General features: G+C 43.1%; 1 protein-coding gene across 1 annotated transcript in view; it reads left to right on the top strand.

Moving 5' to 3' along the window:
- Nucleotides 1–1,021: 1,021 nt before the first annotated feature.
- Nucleotides 1,022–18,419, top strand: part of ska1 (spindle and kinetochore associated complex subunit 1) — a 35,679-nt gene continuing 18,281 nt past the window's right edge. The window contains exons 1-2 of the mRNA XM_077517983.1: nucleotides 1,022–1,073; nucleotides 2,497–2,583. The gene's annotated coding sequence lies outside the window, so the exon portion shown is untranslated. The remainder of the gene's footprint in view (nucleotides 1,074–2,496; nucleotides 2,584–18,419) is intronic.

The following is an 18,419-nucleotide window of genomic DNA, read 5'->3' as shown; positions in this document are numbered from 1 at the left end:
CCACAGCAGGAGGTGAAAGAAAGCAATTTAGCTAATGAAATTTTTTGACCCACTGTCACTTGGAGAAGTTGGTCCTGAGGTACATATAAAATATCAACTGTCTAACAGGACAAACCGCAATTCATGTGCAGGTGGAACTGGCTGACAAAGGATGCAGTGGTTCAGCTGCTGTTCAGAATACTCTGGATCGCTTATTATCGGGGCAAGTCTGGCGCGCGTCCGGGATGCCAGGCATGAGGTGATCGTCTGGGCCGCTCAAGTGGTTGCTCAGTGGAGCTTTTCGAGGTTGTTCAGGGGTTCAGCTTCCACATTTGTTTGCATGAGCAAATAAAAGGGACTATTTAGCGAGGACGGCCCATTAGTCACTAAAAAACAAACAAACAAACAAACAAACAAAAAACGTGTGGGGGTTTTTTCCATCAAGAAAAAGAACATGGTATGCCTCAGAACCTCATTTTCAATGAGAGAATGCAGATTTCCACAGCAGTAGAGAGTTGTGTTACTGGCAAAAAGAACACTTTTAAACAGTTTGAGCTACCATCGGTATCATTTTTAGATCTATAAAATTCCCAACAGCATATTATTGTTATGTTCTGGAGTTTGATCACAAAATGCAGACACAAATAAGAGTTTCAACACTTTATTCGTATAACATCAAAAGGCGTGGAACTAACTTAACTCGACCGGAAACAACGAGAAGGCATCGAGGAAGAGAGAATCATGTGACCAGCTGGACAGAGGAATAATCAGACAAAAACACACACTCCTCAGATAGTCTTATATAGACAGTGAATCGATCTGATTGGTTGTGGCTAGACATGTGGGTAACAGGACTGACATGGAATGATCTGATTGGCTGTTGACCAGATAAAGAGATGAAAGATTCTTGACATCACATAGCTTATGACATCACATAGCGTATTACCAGTTGAAACTAGATGCTGTTACATCAGTTCAAAACAGACACTTGACAATACGGTCATGACGCGAACATAACCCTGGCCCAAATAACACACTGGCAAAACACGGTCATGACAATTATCTATCATCTCTATTGCTTTACTGCTATCGAGGTAGTTCATTTTACTCTAAATCCAAATTGTTTTTCACTTAGAAGCTTGTTTCTCAATAAAGTTGTCAAGTCTACAGGACAATAGTTTTACTAATAATTTCAAAAACTGTTCCAATAATGATATGGGGTATTTGCCACGGAAGAGGCGCGACGTGATTTTTCATATCAGTTTATTTCCTGTCCGGTAAATGGTGAATAGATCTCTCTCTTTTTCTCCATTGTTACAAATATGAATTAATGTTGTTGTTTTTCTTTTTGATGGGCGATGTCTGCTTTGAATGACAACTTAGAGAAACAAATTACAAGTTACACTATAATTATGGTCTTTAATACGTTTTATAGTATTTATGTTATGTAAATATTGAAACAATTAGTGGCCTTTTTATATTTAGTGTGTTTATAACATTTAATAGTTCTGTATCATTTAAAGCACTAAGGCACATACTGCAGGAGTTGTTTTTAACACAATATATTGATCTACAGTATTTCATATTTGTCTCTTGGTTCAGGGATTTCTTTGGTTACAACTTGATCACTGACGTTGACAAAATATTCAGTGAATGCATTAACTGCTACTTAGATTTGATCAGTAACCGTCTTTTTATATTTTAAAAAGTATTCGAGTCTTTTCTTTAAGGTATTTAAGTTTCTAAGTAGCATTTTCCATATTTATTGTGTGTACTAATTTATTTTTAAACGACTCATATTTAAATTAATTCATTTATTCATTCATTTCAGGCAGCAATCAACATCAACAAGATATCAATTTTTCCAAACAATACTCAATTAAAACTGTTTGAAAAAGTAGTGGGAGGAAGAAAGACTTAAGTCCCGCCCCAATCTCATTAATATTAAGCTTTGAAAACTAATTTAGCAAACTTTTCTGCAAGCTTGTTGGAACACAGCTGTGGTATTCACAAAACGGTGTGTTTACTAATAAGACAAATAGATCTAAAAATGTGTTCATAATTAACTAACAGCATCAAACGCTTATACCAGCAATGGTAATGAAAACTAACATTAGCAGTCTAGGTGAGAGAAAAACCAGAAACAAAACAAAAGCACAAACAACACATGTCAATAATACTAAGACACAAGTATACCAACAATGGCAATAGATGATGTACCCACAATGATTTTATTTATTTAATTACATTTTATTTAAGCCTCGTTAGTTCTCAATTTCATGTTTTATATAAAATGTATTTATTTTTACATGCATTGTCTTGCTTTAATGCTCATGTCTGGGGGGGGGGGGAAATTAACCATGCAGTATTCGTGTACCAACAGATGTAAGATATTTGCAATATGCCCAAAATGAGGGCAAATATGGTAAAAAAGGAAAGAAAAAAAAAAGCGGTATCAAATGTAGTTTTGAAGTTGTTTGAGGGCAGTAATATTGATAACTGTGAATCTTATGGCAGGAGAGAGAAGGATCGGGCGAAGGAGGAGAGAAAAAGTTGCTAATGGACTGTGAGCTGTTGGTATTGATCAGGCACACAGACATAGAGGTGAGATGCAGCACAATGACCTGACAGGCTGATCGAAAACTAATTCCCCTCCATCGTAATCATCATCGTCTCATCATTGTCATCACAATCCTATCACAGCCACAGATGCTTCGGCCACAAAGACATTTTCAGTGGAAGAAAAGAATCCTTATTCTCCTTATTTGTCAGATACGAACTAGGGATGATATCTACAGATAGATTTATGGCTTAACTTTAAAACTAATCTAACAAGTCAAAGTTCTGAGTTTGAATCTAGGCTGGGCTGTTAAATTTGTACGCTCACCAGATTAATGTGTGGGTTTCTTCTACCACTTTATTGAAACAGAAAGGCAGATTTTGGGATTAATCAATTTAAAACCGACGTCACACTAATTCAACGACGATGATGTATTTTTCAATTGCACAGGGTGTGATTACCAAGAAAAACCTCTCTCTCTCTCTCTCTCTCTCTCTCTCTCTCTCTCTCTCTCTCTCTCACTCACTCTCACTCTCACTCACACTCACACTCACTCACTCACATTTCCACTTCCACGCAGGATCATCCTTAATGTTTAATGTTCCTTCATAAACGATCCTCTGGGGATTATGCTAATATGATATTGTTCCGTTTCAAATGCGTCAGGTGTGATATCCAACAGAAAATATTTTGCTGCCGAATGGGTGCAAATCATGGCTCACTTTGCTGACCAAACCTCGAAAACAAGTGAGCCATGATTGGTCTTTACCTACGTCCCCAACACAGCTGATGTCATCTTCAGTTGACAGCATGTGGAAAAATTATTTTTTATGGTATTAATTGTACATGAAAAATAATTAAGTTATCAAATTCATTCTGGACAAAATATCAACTTTTTACTGCTGAAAATGGCTCAAACTGTCATGGTTTGGGTTGGGTTTTGTTAGTTTTTCCGGGGTCACTTTTGTTATGGATTAGGGTTAGTTGGTGTTTTGGTTATTTTTCCTCGTGTTTTCTTAAGTCAGTCATGTTCTGTGTTTTTGAGTTGTTGTCTTTGTGCCATCCCCTAGTATAAGTCTGAGCTTTGTTTTGTCCACCTGTGTTACCTGCTCTTCCTCATGTATCTACCAATCAGCTTCCCCTGCCACTTGTGTCTTGCCCAGCTGTGTCTAATCATTAGTGATGTGCTTCTTGGGTCGAATCCCTGAAGCGTGTGCCGAGTAATGTAGATGAGTGGTTCATGAACGGCGTGTCAGTGTGTGTGTTGATGACGTACGTGGTGACGTTTGAAGCCCCACGAAGCAGGTGTACCACGTGACTGATTCAGGAAATGATTCGCTAGGTTTGAGTGTAGTTCGAAATGAAAGCGGCAAAGAAACGCTATGGGTTCCCCTTCACTTTTTCTGTTTTCCGGTCCCTTATTGCGCTACTTTTTTTGCTTTTGGCATTCGATTTGACGAGCTTATTTTTGCGATGGAACCAGCAAGAAAGAGATTTTCCCATGTTTGGGACTGTAGCACTTTGAGCAGATCTCACCTTAGAAGGTAATGCACTGTAATTACGGTACTATTTTAACAGATTCCAATAATAAAATAAAATAAAATGTGACAACACATAAAATTCACATTTTTCTGTTCACAGTTGAAAGTCCCCTTCAGTACTGGGAATCACAGAAATATACGCGTCCAATTCTATACAAACTTGCTATCTCATATTGATGCACCCCTGCTTCATCAGTAACATGTGAAAGAGTTTTTTTTTCCAAAGCAGGTGAAATTCTCTGCAAAAACAAACAAACCGCCTGAGTCCAAAAACTTCGGAAAAAATATTGTTTTTAAATAAAAATGAATAAGCACTTTATTTACCTCCTTATTTCACATTTTCACTTGTTGCATAAGCACAAACATAGACAAAGTAACAGAACAATTCATGTTAAAACACTCTTCAAATATATATTCTTTTGTATTTAGAGCATGATTTACACCCCACCATTTTATTGCATGCACCAAGCATGTTATACATTTTTCTGTCCACATGATGGCGTAGTCGAGGAAATGAATCATCTTGAAGCCCCTACGTGTGTGTGAAGCATTTCACTGCAGGGCTTCATTGCTTTACGGGGCTTCATTTTGCCATCACTACTAATCATTGTCAATTAGTGTGTGTATTTAGTTCCCTGTCTAAACACTGTCCTCTGTCGGTTCATAGTTAGCAGAAGTCAGACAGAATATGCTTTATGTGCATGAATGGGAGGGCTGAAGGAGGAAGAGTGACACTCCACTCCTTCTCTAATGGAGGAAATCAAGTCTACTTTTTGTCACCACCTGTGTGTGCGTGCGTGTACACAGGCGAACATGCATGCGTGTGTGTAAAAAAAAAAGAAGGAAAAAAAAAGAAAAATTATGTCAAATAGGGGTGTGAATTGCCTAGTACCTCACAATTCGATTCGTATCACGATTCATAGGTCACGATTCGATTCAATACCGATTAATCCCGTTATGAATTGACAAGTTGTGATTTTTTTTTTTTTTTTACTCAAATTTAAAAATACTAATCAGTAAACTTGTACTTGTAAGATTTTTATGAAAATGTATTATTGATCTGAAACTTCAGCCTTATAACTGTGAGCCACTAACTCATTCACTGCCAGTCATTATAGAAAATTTTTACATTTCCAATACTCACGTGATATTACATTCAATAATTATATATAAACCGAATCTACCAAATAACAGAATAGACTCCCTACTTTTTGTCCCGTCCCGTTCTTTTATAATTGACAGCAGAAAAATGTAGGTTTGCCAAAATACAGCCATTTCTCCCATGGACTCTGAAACTGTGTTTATTTCCTATAAAATGGGGCAATGATGTCATCTACCGGTGGTTGGGCATCAGTAAAGTTGTTTCCAAGTTTGATATTTACAGTGGAGCATGCTCAGATTCGCCCCCATTTAGCACCGCTCTAAAAAATACAATTGACAAGTATACTTGTCAAAGGCAGTGAATGAGTTAGTCTCATGTTTGAACAGCATTGAAATAAAAATATTAAGGCTTAATGTTCCATTAATATAACATATTGTTAACTCTAACCACAAGTAAGACATTTTGTTGAATATTTTTCCATCAAAAATGGATGTTTAAAAATCGATTCGGCCAGCTATTGAATTGATTCGAGAATTGCGTGCTGTAATATCGCGATATATTCCCGAATCAATTTTTTTTTTAACACCCCTAATGTAAAATAAGTAATAATCACTCATAAACCCAAAATTTGATATAAAGTACAAACGTGATGAAATGCTTGAACATTAGAATTCTGTATCTTCTGCTGGTCATCTTTGTGTCCATTGCCGTATTCACACATCTTGTCTGCATCTGTCTGTGATAGTTGCCTGTGAGGTCGATATTTAGTGAGGTGACAAATGATGACACCCACTTCTTTGTAAACATCCAATCAAAGATCTGATGACTCCCAGTGCCCCTGTGACCCTTTCCCATCCTCAAGTGAAAATACGTGTACATGTGTTTGTGTCTCTCTACAGTGTAATTATGATGTCAATACATGTGTTTGTTCGCCAGGGGTGGAGTAGACCTGTTATGGATTTGAAAAAAATGCCTTGAAGCATTTTGTTCCAAGGCCGAGTGCCGACAAATGCTGTGATCCGACCACTGTCTGACAAACAATACACAGTCAAAAATAATGAGCTGAAACCATGACCTAAATGCCCCCAACAAACAATAAAACTAACAAGAGATGCACCTTTGAAGGTGTTGCAATTATGTCTAATTGAGTGAGCAGATTTGGTGAATTTTCTTCTGTGCTGTTTACTATTTCCTTTGGTGTTTACTCCAGGCTAAAGAAAACAATGTCTCAAAGTTGTACCCGTTTGTTTTACTGTAATCATGCTTTTTATTTATAGCAATACAAGAAACGAGCATTGTATGTACAAATCATTTTATTACATCAACATAATCCTTAAATTCTGAGCAATAACTATCCTATTTTACTGATTCTAGTCACTTTTATTGTAGCCATTCATTAACCACATTTTCAGTTTTGGTGTTCAGCAAGGCTCAAAATAACTTAATTGTAAATGTAAATCTCAAAACTACCCCTAAATAATAATAATAATAATAATAATAATAAACAGTAACATATTTTGCTTCAATTTACAACTTCATGACAGGGACCAAAACAAAATTATCAAGTAGACTAGGAGTAACATATACTTCAGCTGGTCATGAATACATTATCCCAATTAAATGATAACGGCTCATTGAAGAGAAACATGAGGCGGGCACCCACTAATGATGACAAGTTGACAAGAACGACATCCAGCGTGATGTGAATTATTATTATTATTTTTGTTTTTATTCGTTTCGATGCCCGTCCGTCAAAATATTGCTTTAACTGCACGGGGAGCGGTGTGTGTATGAAGCAAGAATCATGGTTGGGGATATGGGGACAGCTGCGGCACAGAAGCTACAAAAATTGATGATTGTGAAACAAAACTTGTTACAGAAGTAGTACTTGGCTGCCATCATGTGGTAATTTATATTATTACAGAGGAGACAATTTACCAGTAAGTGTGTTTTTCCAATGAATATGATTACAATATGAAAGAATAATATGAAAGAGTACCACGTGTCGTACCTTTTAAAAAATGATTGCACTGTATTTTTTTTTTTTTATTTCTATTAAGAAATAGCAGAGGGATAGGTTTATTGAGACAATTACACATATATATTGTGCAATATAACAACGTAGCCTCCATCATGCTTCCGTGTGCGTGTGGAGCGTCAGAAACTGATGCTTCTTATGCAGCAGCCAGCAGGTGTATGTAACTGTAATGTCTTCATATGTGCGTAGTCACGCAATTACGTGTGTGACGTCATCACGCAAAGGGGGTGTGCGTTGTTTTGGAAATGTTGGTGTGGTTGCCTTGTTGCTCAGCTCCGGAGCCGATTAAAGTGTTGCCGTTCTATCACCCGTGTCATCATTCCTGCCTACCTGAAACGACGATAGAGAACATAACAAAAGTGGCGACGAGGACGTCTGAACCTACGGCGGTGTTTTGACGGGGTTTCTGCGGGTCGCGGAGCTCGCGTCCTGGTGGTAGACGGTGCCATTTCCGGGAAAACCACGCTGTTTTTTTTTCTTAGGCGGTGCGGAGGAGTAAAAGGAGCAACTTAAGGGGGGAAAAAGGGGGAAGCCACAAAAGTGTGGAAGCTACAAAGACAAGACAGTGAAGTAAGTGGCAAGCTGATTAACCAGGCGCAGTATGGCGGGAGTTATCGGCTCAGTCGGCCCCTTTGATGAAAATGCGGAGCAGTGGAACTCGTACACGGAGCGTTTTGGCTACTTTGTTCAAGCTAATGGCATTGAAGATGGAAAGAAAGTGCCAACGTTTTTGAGTCTGATGGGCCCTAAAACGTTTACCCTGCTCCGGAATCTGGTGCAACCAGCGTCCCCTGGCACTAAAACATACGAGGAAATTGTGGCCATTCTAAATGGACATTTTTCGCCTAAGCCACTTGTTATTGCGGAGAGATTTAGATTTCACAAGCGCAATCAAGAGGAGGGTGAATCTGTCACCATGTTTGTAGCAGCTTTGAGGAAGCTAGCTGAACATTGTGAATTCAAAGAGGTGCTAAATGACACACTAAGAGACAGACTAGTGTGTGGATTGAGGAATGAAGCAGCACAGAAAAAGTTGCTAACTGAAAGTGACCTGACTCTGGAAAAGGCTATTAACATCAGTGTCACTATGGAAATGGCGTCCAAAGAAGCTCAACAACTAAATGTTACGGGAAGAGTGCACAAAATTGCCAACAGTCAGACCAGTCAGGAAGGACCATGTTTTAGGTGCGGCAAAACAGGTCATCTTGCATCCACCTGCTGGTGTAAAGAAATGGACTGTCGTTACTGTGGCAAGAAAGGACATGTGGAACGAGCGTGTCGGAACAAGAAAACTTCGGAAAAGACAAAGAAGGACAAAAGTGACAAGGAGAAGTTTAAAAAGAAAAGGCAAGTATACACTGTGAAGAATGACAAAAGTTCGTCATCTGATGAAGAAATGAACGTGAACATAGTCCGTGTAATGAATGGAGATGAAAGCGAAGATTGCTATTGGGCTAACCCTAACTTGGAAGGACACTCAGTAAAAATGCAAATAGACACTGGTTCTAAAGCATCCCTTGTGTCATATCAAGTATACAAGAAATGCATGAAACATTTGCCTCTACGTCCTTCTGACACTGTCTTCAAGGCATACACAGGACACAAGGTGAACATTAAGGGAATGACCGAGATAACTGTTAAGTGTAACAGCCAAACTGCCAAGCTACCAGTGTATGTTACCCGAGGTAACTGTGCACCAATCATGGGGCGTGTGTGGTTGAAAGCCCTACGTCTTGATTGGCAAGAAGTGAGACAGTTGTCAAACAAGAATGTACAGCTGCAGACCATCCTTGACAAGAATGAGGGGGTTTTTCGAGCAGAGTTGGGAAGCATGAAGGACATCACTGTCAAACTGCACATAAAACCAGGAAGCAAACCAGTGTTCATGAAGGCTAGAACAGTGCCTTATGCCATTCGTGACAAAGTTGAGGCAGATTTGGCATCATTGGTTGAAAGTGGAGTTCTGGAACCAGTTACAACAAGTGAATGGGCAACTCCCATCGTGCCAGTACCCAAGAAAAATGGAGGAATCCGCACATGTGGGGATTTTAAAGTGACTGTAAATCCGGTGTTGAGTGCAGAGCAATATCCACTCCCATTGATTGATGATCTGTTTGCAGGACTGAGTGGTGGACAAAAGTTCAGTAAGATCGACTTGAACCAAGCATACCTGCAAATGCATGTGGATAAAGAGTCCCGTGAAATGCTCACAATAAACACTCACAAAGGACTATTCAGATATCGCAGATTACCGTTTGGTATCACATCAGCTCCAGCGCTATTTCAGCGTGCCATGGATCAAATCCTGAGTGGATTACGTGGGGTACAATGTTATTTAGATGACATACTGTGCACAGGAGCAACTGAGGAAGAGCATCTTCAAAATTTGGATGCAACACTGCATAGACTAAGTGAGTATGGACTCAGAGTTCGCAAGGAAAAATGTGAATTTCTGAAATCATCTGTGGAGTATTTAGGTCATGTCATAAATGAAAAAGGCCTACATACATCACCATCAAAGATCGCAGCCATCGTTGACGCACCTCCACCCGAGAATGTGAGTCAACTGAGATCATTTCTTGGATTGCTGAACTACTATGGTAGGTTCATACCAAACTTAGCATCACTGCTACAACCTCTTCACGAGCTGTTATGTCAAGACAAGAAATGGAAATGGACCAGTGACTGTCAGAAAACATTTCAGGATGCTAAAAAGGCATTGACCACATCTGAGGTGTTGACACATTTTAACCCTTCTTTACCAATTCAGCTGGCATGCGACGCGTCACCCTATGGAGTGGGTGCTGTCATCTCTCACATGTTCCCAAATGGTGAGGACAGACCGATTGCGTTTGCATCCAGGACACTGAACAGGGCAGAATCTAATTATGCTCAACTGGAACGAGAAGCATTGAGCATCGTGTTTGGTGTTAAGAAATTTCACCAGTACTTGTACGGTAGGAAGTTTACACTGATCACAGATCATCGGCCTCTGACAACTATACTGGGACCGCACACAGGAATACCATCTCTTGCAGCTTCACGTCTTCAGCGGTGGGCTTTACTGTTGTCGGCACACTCCTACGATATCAAATATCGCAAATCAGACTCTCATTGCAACGCTGATGGACTTTCAAGGTTACCACTCCCTGTTACGAAACATGAATCAAACACAGTGGAAATCTTTTACTTCAGGAATGTTGAGAGAGCGCCAATAACGGCGTCTCAAGTGAAAAAGGCGACACGTACTGACCCTGATTTGTCAGTGGTTATGGACATGGTCATGAATGGACATTCAGTAAATGATGACTCTACCTTGAAACCTTACATCAATAGGAGGTGGGAACTTACTGTCCAGTCCGGGTGTCTGCTATGGGGAAGGAGGATTATCATTCCACGGTCGCTGCGTGCCAAAATGTTAGATCAACTTCACGCCGGGCACAGTGGAATAGTGAAAATGAAAGAAATGGCAAGAAGTTATTTTTGGTGGCCAGGCCTGAACAAAGAAATCGAACACCTGGCTATGAGTTGTTCATCTTGTCACAAAACTCGTAACAATCCACCCGCAGCACCACTTCATCCATGGGATTTTCCTCAGGACCCATGGTACCGCATTCATATTGATTTTGCGGGTCCTTTTGAAGAAAAAATGTTTCTAGTTGCTGTCGATGCACACAGTAAGTGGCCCGAAGTAGCTATTATGAAATCCACAACATCTGAAAAGACAGTTGCGGAACTGGGAGAAATCTTCAGTAGATTTGGAGCACCTGTCCAGCTTGTTTCTGATAATGGCCCTCAACTCGTGTCCAAAGAAATGTCAGATTTCCTGCAAGCCAATGGAGTACAGCACATCAAGTCGGCTCCATACCATCCTGCGACAAATGGGCTAGCAGAGCGATTTGTGCAAACCTTGAAAAACGCATTGAAAACATCACAAGGACAAGGAACTCTCCACCAGCGACTACATGAGTTTCTTCTCAAGTACCGGACTACACCACATTCAACTACGAAGGCATCACCAGCTAGCCTCCTGTTCAACAGAGAACTACGGACAAACTTGGATCTTCTTAAGCCTCCAGCAGTGAAAGACATTGTTCAGGCAAGTCAAAGGAAACAAATATTGCATCGGGACATTCATGCCAAAAACCGAGTCTTTTCACCAGGCGACACAGTACTCGCTAGGAATTATCAAGGCAAAAGTAAGTGGATTCCTGCTACTGTTATTGCCCAAACCGGACCTGTCTCCTACACAGTTCAGACAACTGATGGTGTTTGGCGCCGCCATGTGGACCAACTTGCAAGTGCGTCTCCAACCACTCCCGAAGTGCCTGTGACTATGGACCATGAGGAAAATGTCGAGAAATGTCGATGTGAACCTAACAATGACTCTTCACCCGCGACAAAGTCAGTCAGCCATACTGTTGTTCCTAGTTCAGAGAAATTTGTAGAAGAGAGTGCACCAGTAACTGAACCTAGTCCAATAGTAGAAAAGGCTGATGTCGTTTCCGAACGTCGTTACCCTACTCGAGAAAGGAAAGCGCCTGATCGGTTGGATTTGTAGATCAGAAGTGTGTTGAATGAATCTTTGAGTTTAACAATTGTTTGTTATACTGAAAAGTTAAATAGCTAAGGACAGTAATAATAATAAAAAAAAACAAATCCTACTGCTACTACTAATGTAAGGGGGGAGGAGATGTAATGTCTTCATATGTGCGTAGTCACGCAATTACGTGTGTGACGTCATCACGCAAAGGGGGTGTGCGTTGTTTTGGAAATGTTGGTGTGGTTGCCTTGTTGCTCAGCTCCGGAGCCGATTAAAGTGTTGCCGTTCTATCACCCGTGTCATCATTCCTGCCTACCTGAAACGACGATAGAGAACATAACAGTAACTATCAATGATCTGCATAAATATACTTTTGAATCATTGTGGTAAAGTACAATTTTTAAGGAATGGATCAACCGTGTCAAGATTTCTTTTTTATGGTTTCATATATGTTGTGCTTCAGCATAGGCCAATGTCACGTTTCCCCCCCCATCTATTTAATGCTGTAAAATACGTTTCACGTTGTCCTATAATGAAGAAAAATAAACGAGTAGAGGATCAGTGATTCTCTAATCTCTACTCTCATTCTACATTCATGATTCTGAACTGTACATTGCATATCATAACAAACTCAGTGACACGACGAGGTAAGGTAGGACTCAGACGCAGGCGTAAGGTAAGCCACCAAGGCAGCAGGTTTATTTCCGGCCAACAGGTGTCTCCTCTCAAGCTGAGAGGAGAACAGGGAAGCAAAAAAGTGTAGAACAAAAAGCGCTCCACTAGGGAGGAAAAAACAGGCAAAAGGTACTGGGGACAACGAAAAGCGCTCCGCTAGGGAGGAAAAAGGGCACAAGTAGTGATGTGCTTCTTGGGTCGAATCCCTGAAGCGTGTGCCGAGTAATGTAGATGAGTGGTTCATGAACGGCGTGTCAGTGTGTGTGTTGATGACGTACGTGGTGACGTTTGAAGCCCCACGAAGCAGGTGTACCACGTGACTGATTCAGGAAATGATTCGCTAGGTTTGAGTGTAGTTCGAAATGAAAGCGGCAAAGAAACGCTATGGGTTCCCCTTCACTTTTTCTGTTTTCCGGTCCCTTATTGCGCTACTTTTTTTGCTTTTGGCATTCGATTTGACGAGCTTATTTTTGCGATGGAACCAGCAAGAAAGAGATTTTCCCTTGTTTGGGACTGTAGCACTTTGAGCAGATCTCACCTTAGAAGGTAATGCACTGTAATTACGGTACTATTTTAACAGATTCCAATAATAAAATAAAATAAAATGTGACAACACATAAAATTCACATTTTTCTGTTCACAGTTGAAAGTCCCCTTCAGTACTGGGAATCACAGAAATATACGCGTCCAATTCTATACAAACTTGCTATCTCATATCGATGCACCCCTGCTTCATCAGTAACATGTGAAAGAGTTTTTTTTTCCAAAGCAGGTGAAATTCTCTGCAAAAACAAACAAACCGCCTGAGTCCAAAAACTTAGGAAAAAATATTGTTTTTAAATAAAAATGAATAAGCACTTTATTTACCTCCTTATTTCACATTTTCACTTGTTGCATAAGCACAAACATAGACAAAGTAACAGAACAATTCATGTTAAAACACTCTTCAAATATATATTCTTTTGTATTTAGAGCATGATTTACACCCCACCATTTTATTGCATGCACCAAGCATGTTATACATTTTTCTGTCCACATGATGGCGTAGTCGAGGAAATGAATCATCTTGAAGCCCCTACGTGTGTGTGAAGCATTTCACTGCAGGGCTTCATTGCTTTACGGTAGTGATGGCAAAATGAAGCCCCGTAAAGCAATGAAGCCCTGCAGTGAAATGCTTCACACACACGTAGGGGCTTCAAGATGATTCATTTCCTCGACTACGCCATCATGTGGACAGAAAAATGTATAACATGCTTGGTGCATGCAATAAAATGGTGGGGTGTAAATCATGCTCTAAATACAAAAGAATATATATTTGAAGAGTGTTTTAACATGAATTGTTCTGTTACTTTGTCTATGTTTGTGCTTATGCAACAAGTGAAAATGTGAAATAAGGAGGTAAATAAAGTGCTTATTCATTTTTATTTAAAAACAATATTTTTTCCGAAGTTTTTGGACTCAGGCGGTTTGTTTGTTTTTGCAGAGAATTTCACCTGCTTTGGAAAAAAAAAACTCTTTCACATGTTACTGATGAAGCAGGGGTGCATCGATATGAGATAGCAAGTTTGTATAGAATTGGACGCGTATATTTCTGTGATTCCCAGTACTGAAGGGGACTTTCAACTGTGAACAGAAAAATGTGAATTTTATGTGTTGTCACATTTTATTTTATTTTATTATTGGAATCTGTTAAAATAGTACCGTAATTACAGTGCATTACCTTCTAAGGTGAGATCTGCTCAAAGTGCTACAGTCCCAAACATGGGAAAATCTCTTTCTTGCTGGTTCCATCGCAAAAATAAGCTCGTCAAATCGAATGCCAAAAGCAAAAAAAGTAGCGCAATAAGGGACCGGAAAACAGAAAAAGTGAAGGGGAACCCATAGCGTTTCTTTGCCGCTTTCATTTCGAACTACACTCAAACCTAGCGAATCATTTCCTGAATCAGTCACGTGGTACACCTGCTTCGTGGGGCTTCAAACGTCACCACGTACGTCATCAACACACACACTGACACGCCGTTCATGAACCACTCATCTACATTACTCGGCACACGCTTCAGGGATTCGACCCAAGAAGCACATCACTACTTTACGGGGCTTCATTTTGCCATCACTAGGCACAAGGCAAAAGGGGTAACAAAAGGCGCTCCACTGGGGAGGAAAAGGCACAAAAACAAGGCAAAAACACTTGGCAACATGAACGAGGACATAAGGACTGTGGGACTCTTCCATGCACTGACTGTGTGTGACACTTCGGCAACGGAGGGGAGAATGCAGATGGCTTTTATTGTGTCGGTTGATTGGTGGCAGGTGGTGATAATCATGGGCGGGGACCGGTAATGAGTGAGCAGCAGGAAGGGCAAGTGACCTGGGGTGAGAGGAGAGTTAGGATTTCAAAGTAAGACAGGAAACATGGATATCAAAACAAAAGCATGGGCCGTCACGCCGTTGGCGGCGTGACAGCACCCCCCCCTCAAGGGCCGGCTCCTGACGGCCCTTCAACATCAAAAAGTCCCAAAAACAAGGGCGGGCGGAAGGGGGCACGGAGGTGGGAACACGGCCCACCCATCCGTCCCAGACCAAAGGCAGTTCAGGAGGGCGTCCTCGACGCCCGACAAGAGAGTCCCAGCGGGGCCAGTCAGGAGGGCGTCCCCGACGCCCGACGAGGAGGGCGTCCCCGACGCCCGACGAGGAGGGCCCGGCGGGGCCAGTCAGGAGGGCGTCCTCGACGCCCGACGAGGAGCAGAGGTGGCGGCGGGGTGTTCGCCGCTAGATGAGGAGCAGGAGGCGGCCGCTGGCCGGGCGCCGCCGGAACTGATGCAGGCGATGGCGGCCGCTGGCCGGGCGCCGCCGGAACTGGTGCAGGCGATGGCGGCCGCTGGCCGGGCGCCGCCGGAACTGGAGCAGGCGATGGCGGCCGCTGGCCGGGCGCCGCCGGAACTGGTGCAGGCGATGGCGGCCGCTGGCCGGGCGCCGCCGGAACTGGAGCAGGCGATGGTGGCCGCTGGCCGGGCGCCGCCGGAACTGGTGCAGGCGATGGCGGCCGCTGGCCGGGCGCCGCCGGAACTGGAGCAGGCGATGGCGGCCGCTGGCCGGGCGCCGCCGGAACTGGAGCAGGCGATGGCGGCCGCTGGCCGGGCGCCGCCGGAACTGGTGCAGGCGATGGCGGCCGCTGGCCGGGCGCCGCCGGAACTGGTGCAAGAGAAGGCGGCCGCTGGCCGGGCGCCGCCGGAACTGGTGCAAGAGAAGGCGGCCGCTGGCCGGGCGCCGCCGGAACTGGTGCAGGCGATGGCGGCCGCTGGCCGGGCGCCGCCGGAACTGGTGCAGGCGATGGCGGCCGCTGGCCGGGCGCCGCCGGAACTGGTGCAAGAGAAGGCGGCCGCTGGCCGGGCGCCGCCGGAACTGGTGCAAGAGAAGGCGGCCGCTGGCCGGGCGCCGCCGGTCGAGGAACCGGAGGTGGCGGCCGCAATCCATGCTCCGCCGGACGAGAAACAGGCGGTGGCGGCCGCAATCCATGCGCCGCCTGACGAGGAACAGGAGGTGGCGGCCCAGGCGAAGCGGCCAGGGGCTGCGGCGGCAGCGGCCCAGGCGAAGCGGCCAGGGGCTGCGGCGGCAGCGGCCCAGGCGAAGCGGCCAGGGGCTGCGGCGGCAGCGGCCCAGGCGAAGCGGCCAGGGGCTGCGGCGGCAGCGGCCCAGGCGAAGCGGCACAGGCGAAGCGGCGGCAGCAGACAAGGTTCAGGGGCGAGAGGCTGCAGCAGACGAGGTTCAGGGGCGAGAGGCTGCAGCAGACGAGGTTCAGGGGCGAGAGGCTGCAGCAGACGAGGTTCAGGGGCGAGAGGCTGCCGCAGACGAGGTTCCGGAGCGAGAGGCTGCAGCAGACGAGGTTCAGTAGCGAGAGGCTGCAGCAGACGAGGTTCAGGGGCGAGAGGCTGCAGCAGACGAGGTTCAGGGGCGAGAGGCTGCAGCAGACGAGGTTCAGGGGCGAGAGGCTGCAGCAGACGAGGTTCGGGGTTCTGAGGCCAGTCCGACCCATCACTCCAGTCGCCACGGACCAAAGCCAGTAATTCTTTTAGCTCGGCAATGACTCGGGCGTTGGCTTCAAGCCTCTGCCAGGGCTCCAATTTGGACATTCCTGCTGGGTCCATGCTGGCCGAAGTGTACCTGACACGACGAGGTAAGGTAGGACTCAGACGCAGGCGTAAGGTAAGCCACCAAGGCAGCAGGTTTATTTACGGCCAACAGGTGTCTCCTCTCAAGCTGAGAGGAGAACAGGGAAGCAAAAAAGTGGAGAACAAAAAGCGCTCCACTAGGGAGGAAAAAACAGGCAAAAGGTACTGGGGACAACGAAAAGCGCTCCGCTAGGGAGGAAAAAGGACTGCGGTCAAGCCAGCCGCCACTCGAAAAGACGAAGTCAAGCCAGCCGCCCCAACGATTGTTAATACTGTGCATTACGGTAACATGCCGCCGTGCCCCTGCGCTGGCCACCTTCAAAATAAAAGCTGCTCAACACCTGGTTTAGGGTTTAAAATAAAGAATCATAAAAAAATAACGGTTTGTTATTCCAGAACCAGACCAGTTCTAAGGGACACTACACCACCCCAGGTATCCAGCCAAAGTACTTTCAACAAAATCTGATGTTGCATTTCAAAATAAAACTCATTTGAACATTGCAATCTCGACTATAATCCCTGATTTCAAAAAATCATTAAAAATTCATGGTTTGTTATCCCAGGACCAGACCAGTTCTAAGGGACACGACACCATCCCAGGTATCCAGCCAAAGTACTTTGAACAAAATCTGATGTTGCATTTCAAAATAAAACTCATTTGAACATTGCAATCTCGACTATAATCCCTGATTTCAAAAAATCATTAAAAATTCATGGTTTGTTATCCCAGGACCAGACCAGTTCTAGGGGACACTACACCACCCCAGGTATCCAACCAAAGTACTTTGAACAAAATCTGATGTTGCATTTCAAAATAAAACTCATTTGAAAAGTTACATCTCGACTATAATCCCTGATTTAAAAAAATCATTAAAAATTCATGGTTTGTTATCCCAGGACCAGACCAGTTCTAAGGGACACGACACCATCCCAGGTATCCAGCCAAAGTACTTTGAACAAAATCTGATGTTGCATTTCAAAATAAAACTCATTTGAACATTGCAATCTCGACTATTATTGTTGATTTCAAAAAATCATTAAAAATTCATGGTTTGTTATCCCAGGACCAGACCAGTTCTAAGGGACACGACACCATCCCAGGTATCCAGCCAAAGTACTTTGAACAAAATCTGATGTTGCATTTCAAAATAAAACTCATTTGAAAATTGCAATCTCGACTATAATCCCTGATTTCAAAAAATCATTAAAAATTCATGGTTTGTTATCCCAGGACCAGACCAGTTCTAAGGGACACTACACCACCCCAGGTATCCAACCAAAGTACTTTGAACAAAATCTGATGTTGCATTTCAAAATAAAACTCATTTGAACATTGCAATCTCGACTATTATTGTTGATTTAAAAAAAATCATTAAAAAAAAATGGTTTGTTATCCCAGGACCAGACCAGTTCTAAGGGACACGACACCATCCCAGGTATCCAGCCAAAGTACTTTGAACAAAATCTGATGTTGCATTTCAAAATAAAACTCATTTGAAAATTGCAATCTCGACTATAATCCCTGATTTCAAAAAATCATTAAAAATTCATGGTTTGTTATCCCAGGACCAGACCAGTTCTAGGGGACACTACAGCACCCCAGGTATCCCGCCAAAGTACTTTGAACAAAATCTGATGTTGCATTTCAAAATAAAACTCATTTGAAAATTGCAATCTCGACTATAATCCCTGATTTCAAAAAATCATTAAAAATTCATGGTTTGTTATCCCAGGACCAGACCAGTTCTAAGGGACACTAAACCACCCCAGGTATCCAACCAAAGTACTTTGAACAAAATCTGATGTTGCATT

The sequence above is a fragment of the Festucalex cinctus genome, chromosome 3, assembly GCF_051991245.1.
Source record: "Festucalex cinctus isolate MCC-2025b chromosome 3, RoL_Fcin_1.0, whole genome shotgun sequence".
Lineage (NCBI taxonomy): Eukaryota > Metazoa > Chordata > Actinopteri > Syngnathiformes > Syngnathidae > Festucalex > Festucalex cinctus.
The sequence above is the reverse complement of the archived record's forward strand: the minus strand, read 5'-3'. Positions and strand labels throughout refer to the sequence as shown.